General features: G+C 39.7%; 1 protein-coding gene across 2 annotated transcripts in view; it reads left to right on the top strand.

Moving 5' to 3' along the window:
- The first annotated feature begins 5906 nt into the window (after positions 1–5906).
- LOC109935547 (4-galactosyl-N-acetylglucosaminide 3-alpha-L-fucosyltransferase 9-like) overlaps positions 5907–8064 on the top strand; it is an 83599-nt gene continuing 81441 nt past the window's right edge. For both annotated transcript variants that reach the window (XR_007262181.1, XM_048597525.1), the window contains exon 1: positions 5907–6033. The gene's annotated coding sequence lies outside the window, so the exon portion shown is untranslated. The remainder of the gene's footprint in view (positions 6034–8064) is intronic.

Raw genomic sequence — 8064 nt, 5'->3', positions numbered from 1 at the left:
ATCATCAGCAAATTTAGCTACAGGGCATTTGGTGCCCTGATCTAAAGCACTGGTAGAAATTGTGAATAGTTGATACCTTAGCAATGATCCCTTTGTCAAACAACTAGTAACAGCTTGTTAGCCCACTTATCCCACTTTCTACCCAATCTAACCAATCTTTCATCCATGCTAAACCATGAGGTGTTATTGTGTGTAGTAACCTTTACTGTAGCACTTTAACATTTTATTTTTGGAAAGCTAAGTATCTCACATCCACAGTTTCCCCTTGTGAGATCACATTCAAAGAACCAGATGACCAGGATCAGTGAGTGACGAAAATAGCCTCTTTATTGCACATTCACAACAGCACGATGTAAGGTGACATAGAATCCCAGAATCATAACTCAAAAGCAGCCTCTTTTATACAGAATTTAAGCACACATTAACGTTCTAACAGTGTTCTGTGGCTTTTAATTACTATCACTTAATTAGTTTCATGGTTTCGTCCATCTGTAGTTTCTAAATATAGGAGAGGTGATGGCCTAGTGGTATCATCACTGGACTGTTAACCCAGAAGCCCAAACAATATTCTGGGGACGAGGGTTCAAATCCTGCGATGGCAGATGGTAGAAATTGAATTCAGTAAATATCTGGAATTAAGAGTCTAACAATGACTGTGAATCCATCGCTGATAGTTGGGAAAAACCCATAGTTCACGAATGCCCCTTTTGGGAAGGAAACTGCCACCCTTACCTGGTCTGGCCTATATGTGACTCCAGATCCACAGCAATGTGGTTGACTCTGAACTGCCCTCTGGGCAATTAGGGATAGGCAATAAATGCTGTGTAGAAAGCAACACCCTCATCCTGTTAATGAATAAAGGATTTGCTATCACTCATTCATTCAAGGTCATGCAATTCTGGACATAGTGCTATTAGTTTTATTATTAGGTTAAGGTGCATAGCATTTGTTAGTTTTATTAGTGGAGTAAAGTTTTACTAGTGGGATAAAGGTTGCTTATGTATATATTGAATAAAAACTTGGGACAAGTACCTCGTTACAAAATATACAGGAAAAGTCTGAAACGAAGTAACATTTTGCTTTAAAGGAAGAGGGCTAATCTAATTATCATCTTTGAATGATACTTGGAGCCATTCTGGCTGGAGAGGGGTTTAGACTAAGGGGCTGGAGATAGCACCTATTCAGAGCTAGATTTTAATATCAAACAACACTACTTTTGGTGTGGGTGTGCAAAAAGGTTCCATCCTGCATTGTCTGTGCGGTTTTGTTAGCCTTTGCACCTGACTGCACCTTTGAGTCGAATGTCAGTCTTGATAAATGATGTTTTTCACATAGCGCATTATTCATGACAGCACTATCAAGTGGAATGTAACCACAACTTCAAATAGTTGTAATCTGAATTAGTTTGAATGGGAGGGGGTGGCTGGTACATGGAAATCTGTAGTAATATAACCACAAATAGTTATTAATGGACATGATTTATGAAGACTGTAATCCCAAATAGTTATGAATGAACATGAGTTACGAAGTTATGGACATCAGTTATGAAGTTATTATTAAAAGTTGTTAATGGACATGAATTCTGATATATCACCTTTTATCAAAAGATTCTTGTCACTTTCTTAGAGAATGCTAATGAATTAGTCAAACATGATGTTCCTTTCACAAAATCATATTGATTTTGCCTGATTCTATTATTGTTTTCTAAATATTTTACTATTACCTTCTTAATAATGTGCTCCAGCACTTTCCCTCTGACAGATGTTAGGCTTGTTTCCATACAGTTTACTGCTTTCTGTCACATTCCTTTCTTGAATAGAGGTGTTAAATTTGAGATTTTCCAATTGCTTAAATCCTTCTAGAATCTAGGGAATTTTAGAAGTTGATAATAAGTATATCTACGATCTCTACAGTCACTATTTTTAAGATCTGATCAATCATGCTGTCATGTTCAGAGACATGTCAGTCTTTAATTTCAAGAGTTTTCCCAGCATTTCTTTTGATTGAGATTGCTTGTGTTCCAGCTCTTTTATGTCTTGGTTTTTCAGACTCCAGGAGAAGATGAGAATGGAAGATCATGAGAATTAAGTAGGCCAGTTGGCTCCTGAAGCCTGCTCTGCCATTTAATAAGATCGTGTCTGATCTGAATATTATGACAGCTTGCACTTTACGATTTTATTATAAAATGGTTGAAACAGTAATTTTACAAAGAAGAATGTGAATTCTTAAAGAACATGAGAGGTAAGAAATATTTGGTCTGAAATGAAGATGAACATTGCCACAGCTCTATTTGAACAAAAAAGAAATAAATTCTTCTAGTTTCTCACTGCCAACTCTCAGCACTGGAAGGGTTGAGGCCAGAGATGGATTGAAAACACGGGTGAGAATTTGAATATTAAGGCATTTAGACCAGGAGTCAACAAACATCAGTTCGCACAAAGATGATGTGTGACTGGGACTTCGTGTGATTTAAGAAATGAGCAGCAGAGATTTGTGTAATTTTCCATTTGTGGAATATTCAAGGGGGGGTGTTGAACAGGAATGCATTGGAATATCCACATCTATAGATAACAAAGGCATAGATCAGGTTTTCATCTGTAGAGGAGTTGGGGACAGGATGGAGAGAGTTAATGCCACATAGGTGGACATTGGCCGATATCTTGCTCAAGTCAATGTCCAGGTTGAAAATTCTCTGATTTAGACACTAACAGTGACCAAGAAACAGAGGCTAGGGAACAAAATTCATGCAAGGACTAAATCTTCCCAAGATTTAATTGAGGAAATTTATGCTCATCCAGTACTGGGAGTTTTGGGCAAGCAGCATGATAAATCACAGATATTGGAGGCATTGACACAATGGCAGCGAGGCAGAGTTGGGTGTCACTACTTTACATGATCTCCTTCTCCAAGGAAGAACTTTCTTTTTATTCATTCATGCAGCATGGACATTGCTGGCTGAGCCAGTATTTATTGCTCATTCCTAGCTGTCCTGGGGAGGGTGGTGGCGAGCTGCCTTATTAAACTACTGCAGTCGATGTGCTATAGGTAGATATCGCTAGAGAAGGAATTCCAGAATTTTGACTGAGCGACAATGGAGATACATTTCCAAGTCAGGATGATGAGTGGCTTGGTGGGGAACTAGCAAGTGGTGGTATTTCTCTGCATCTACTTCTTGCTATATAGAGAATGCAATGAAGATTAACTAGCTTGATTTATGAGAGAGTTGCCCTTTGAGGAAAGATTAAGTAGACTAGACTTTTTGGGCAGATTCCTAGAGTCTAAGTGACACAGACTAAGTTGAGATTTGTAACAGAATTGGGTGAGAAGTTGAGTGAGGCGTAGTTCATTATCGGGAATGTGTCACTCTACCTTTTATGCTTTTGAGAAGTGGTGTAGTGAGTTTCTCACTTGGCAGCAGTCAGTTGCCAATTAAAAGGGGCTCAGTGCTTGTTAAACACCTTGACAGCACAACTCACCTCATTAATATTCAGTTTTCTACCTTACCAAACAAGCTGAGTGTCGAGGAACTTTCACATGGAATTTAAATTGGGTACCTGGCAAATTCAGCTCACCATTTTCTTAAGGACCTCCATATTATATATTACCAAAGGACAAAATCCGGGCATGCCCCTTCCTTCACAGACTTGGGCATCCAGCATTTGCTAAACCCTTAAGGCACCTGTCCAACACATTGGCTGGAGTGTCTGGAAGTGCAGGCTTGCATTGCAGGGTGCTCTGGCAACTAGAATTGAAAGGTTGAAGCAAGAATACATTGCAGACAGGGCCTGGCACCCAGCTGAAGATTTGGACCAAGCTGTTCCTCAGGGCTGTTCACTTGCTCTCTTAACACTCACTCATTTAGAGCCTACTTGCATACTTGCACCATCCATGCCTTGTCTTGCCAATTAGTGCAGTCAAACAACCAGGCAGCTTGCCTTTCTGGTCGGTAATCTTCAGTCATTATGTGTACATTTTGCTGAATGGCAGTATGCCCCATAACACCTGCCCCATGTTGCAGTAGTTTATACAGAAAATAAACTGAATTCGCCGCAAGCAGGCGTCAATAGCTTTAAGACTTTGGCTGGTCTCATACATTGCATGGTAAAACCTTGTATTCAACAATTCTGTTCTCCTCCCTCACTTGATGGCTTAGTTGCTGCTGACCGCTGAACAATACTCCATTTATGGCCAACCCTAATAGATTGTTTCATTCCTGTATCCTTGTTCATTTCCAAAGCAGCTGCAAATTTATATATACAGAAATGTAGAATGCTGAACAGTAAAGTCACTGATTCCTGGAATATCCATTTCTGCCAGCAACGATTCTCTGATAAGGATTAGAGCTACTTAAATTATATTTGATTGGAAGCACAAACTTAAAAGTGAAATATTGAAAATTAACAGACCTCTCGTGCATATTTTCCTGTAGGTGTTTTACTTTGTTTCATTGTGGAATGTCGGTGTTGCTGGCTGGGCCACAATTTATTGCAAATCCCTGGTTGACCTGGAAAAGATGGTGCTGAGCTGCCTTCTTAAACTGTTACAGTCCATTTGATGTAGGTCAACCTTTGGTGTGTTAGGACAGAGTTTCAGGATTTTGACCCAGTGTTGCTGAACAAATGCGGATACATTTCCAAGTCAGGACGGTAAGTGGCTTGGAGGGGAACTTGCAGGTGGTGGTGTTCCCCATGTATCTTCTGCCTTCATCCTTGCTGATGGGAAGTGAGTTTGGAAGATCTGTGGCTGTACAGATGAACAAAAACACAATTACCGTCATTAATTACTCTGTAAAAAAGGCTGGATTTTTTTTTGATATTTGGTGCATTTCATATTTTATGAAGAGTACAATTAAATACTTCCACAAACACAATAATTTCAGTGCTGCAATAGCAGAGGTGGGAGTCTTGACCATCGAGAACAAATAGTGATGAAAATGGGAATTGTGGAAATAGGTTTATTTCCTGAAATTTTCAGTGATTACCTTGGAATTTCATGAAGTATTTACATAGGACTCTCCTGGGGGGATTAGAGGAATGAGGTAAACTTTGTGATACACTATAATTACAGGTTTATGAAAGAACAGCAAACTGATCCTTTTTCACTTCATGTTTCTCCTCCTATATTTTGAAAATCAACCGTGGAGTTGAACGCATTAAGGTTAAGCAAAGGGGTTAGAATATATTGCTGCAGCCTAAGCAACAAATAGGATTGTTAGTCCAATTATATTATTGCATAATAACTATTTTGGCTTTAAAAGAAGCTACCAGTATAATAGTGGTTGGTTAGAATGGTGCTTGGCACAGTTACACAGCTCAAGAACGGAGATTCAATAACATATTAAAGTCTTAACGATTAAAATCTGTGGAATTTTATTCCTGAGTGGAAAGCAGCTAACCCGTGCGCAAGATAGAACAGGTCATATGTGAAATACATATCCACTGCTGATGGATTACTGGATTTATAAATGGATAATACCTATTTTACCCGCTTATAAAAACCTTAAGGAACATTTGATGTCCAGCAGAGCTGTTCCTTTACCATCAACGGCCGCCAATCCTGCAGGTTTATAACAGTGCAGTGGTAGTAGCGGCTGCTTTGACCGAACCAGAGAGACCGATTGAGGAACGTCCCTGGATTAAACGGCCGCGTTCGTGAGAATGGTTTATATCGGTCGAATTAAATTACTACAGGCTATGGATGGCGTTGTATATTAACGCCGCTGCGAGAAACCCCAAGAGGATGTGGTGAAAGCGGAGAATGCTGAAATGTTCCAGTGGATGAATGTAACAGTGGAGCCTGTGCCCACTTCATTGAAAACTGGCAAGCGGACGCCACTTCCTGTCGGCCACAAACATTGCAGTGGGGGGGTGGGGGAAAGGAGAGTCCGCTATAAATATCCGTGGCAAATTCGCAGCACCGCAGTCTTCAGAACACATCCAGGGTGACAGATGAGGGGACACCTTTGTTCTCTTCTTTCAGCTGGGCCCCTCTCTGAAAGATCCGCACAGTTGATGGGAATCCTATTGTGAGCCTGTGAGTACCTGGGAATGTGATTTCTCGTCAAAACATGGTGATTTCACCAAATTGCACCTGCAAGCGTTTGTCAAATTGCAGGGTTTGCACTGTTTGGGGTTTCTGTTAGCAGAATATTGAGTGATGATAATCATTTAGTGGAAGGACAGTGGTGTCTCTACTTAACCATCCATGGGCGCATTCCTAGTGCAATGCCTGTTCTCAAACAGCTTCCTTGAAAACGGTTTGCAGCATAGAAAATGCCGCGTTAAATGATGTAGTGGCCAGGGAATTCTAAACGACCTTCTTTGACCATTTTTTGCTTGTCCATAGATGTTTTGATCAAAATCGTTCCTGTTGTCGAACAAACGTGCAAGGAAAATGAATAAGTCAGCATTTAGATCACCTCACTAGGGAAGAGCGAAGGGAAGAGGTTGTTTTAATTTAAAATATACTTTGGCAATTTCTAGTGGCATTTTAAAACTCTGTTAGGCGGAACTATGTGCATAAAGAAAGTTGTTGAAGATGCTCGATGTTTGTGCATTAAAATGGTGCATTCCGTTCAGCAGCTTGTGTTGTGAACTATAAAGTGCTGAACATTAAGATGCGGTTCAATCTATAATTCATCGTTCCAAACGGTGGGTGATCCATGTCAACTCCTGCATCGCCTCTTGTTAATATCTTCATCCTAACGCTTTTCCTCAATTGCAGAACAAATACACTTAATAAATGGATGCGCCATGATATGAGATTATTTGGGGTTTCACGGCAGAATTGTAACCTTTCGGCGCATGTATTTTGGTTTGTTTGGAAAGCCGGTGTAAGAACACGATTCGGCGATGATTGTGAGGTGCCAAAATCTACAATAAAGCGTAAATCAAAAATTGAAAACAAAACATTTCGCCAAAGTCCCCTCTGCGACTCACCTCCCCACTTCACCTCGCATCACTGTAAGGACCAGCGTGTTCAATGCAGAATGAAAAGCGGCTCTGTGCGTCTCTGTGCAGAGAGAGCTTTGTGGCACTCAAGCTACCAGGGAGAACCTTACACTCTGGCAAAACTGCTCAGGCACCATTTCAGATTTCTGTTGACTGCACCAGGGGTGTTCGGCAAAGAAACAATGCGAGCAGAAATGGGCCATTTGTCAATCGTCTTTGAATTAGAGTCTAGGAGGTGTCTGTCTTTTTTTCCTTTTATTTTATCTTTCGGAGTTCTTACAACAAATCAACGCATTATCTCGTTGATCAGGCAGTGACATGCCCAAAACATGGTCCAACGTGAACGTGACCATTTAACGCAACACAAAATAGAAGCAAACTTGGATGGAGCGGACTTTCCACATCCAGAAAAAGTTTAACAATCCAAATTGAGATTGTGGATCGAGTCTGCTGCATAAACCTATTAGGGCAGAATGCTATACCGCATTCGTTATAGTTTGACTAAGCAGACGGTTTTCTGAAAGGACTTCAGGCCAAGTTTCAACCTACCAATCTTTGGGATAGTAAACTGTACATTCACATACCTGCGCCCCCTGCAATTGTTATGCTAAAGAGATTTTCTCTAAAATAGCTATGTTTATAGATTCTATTGGGATCCGAGGTAGTTTAGTGTAAAATGGAAATTTAAGACCATTTGCAGCCGCAGACTTTTAGAGTTAGTCACTTAATTTAAACTTTTAAATTTATGCAACTTAATATTAATAATGTTAATAATGCTTGTTAAAGAAACATTATAATTTTAATAGAAATTGTAATACTAAAATATTTTGTACAACTTAATACAATGCTTACCCTGTCCACCTTTATCTCTGCAGTAATTATTTCATTCTATGAAAACTGATACCTATTTGATCACAAATTTATATAATTTTAATTGTAAATGTTGTAAATAAAAATCTGGACATTTTCATCTAACATATGCTTAAATATCTCACTTAGCTTGTTGTAACCATCATATTCAATCTGTTTCAGGACAAATAATCTGTGTGATACAAAACACATCCCATTTTTGAGAGAGATAGTAGGAACTGCAGATGCTGGAGAATCCGAGACA

This window comes from Rhincodon typus, chromosome 5 (assembly GCF_021869965.1).
Source record: "Rhincodon typus isolate 14 chromosome 5, sRhiTyp1.1, whole genome shotgun sequence".
NCBI classification, from domain to species: domain Eukaryota; kingdom Metazoa; phylum Chordata; class Chondrichthyes; order Orectolobiformes; family Rhincodontidae; genus Rhincodon; species Rhincodon typus.
The sequence above is the reverse complement of the archived record's forward strand: the minus strand, read 5'-3'. Positions and strand labels throughout refer to the sequence as shown.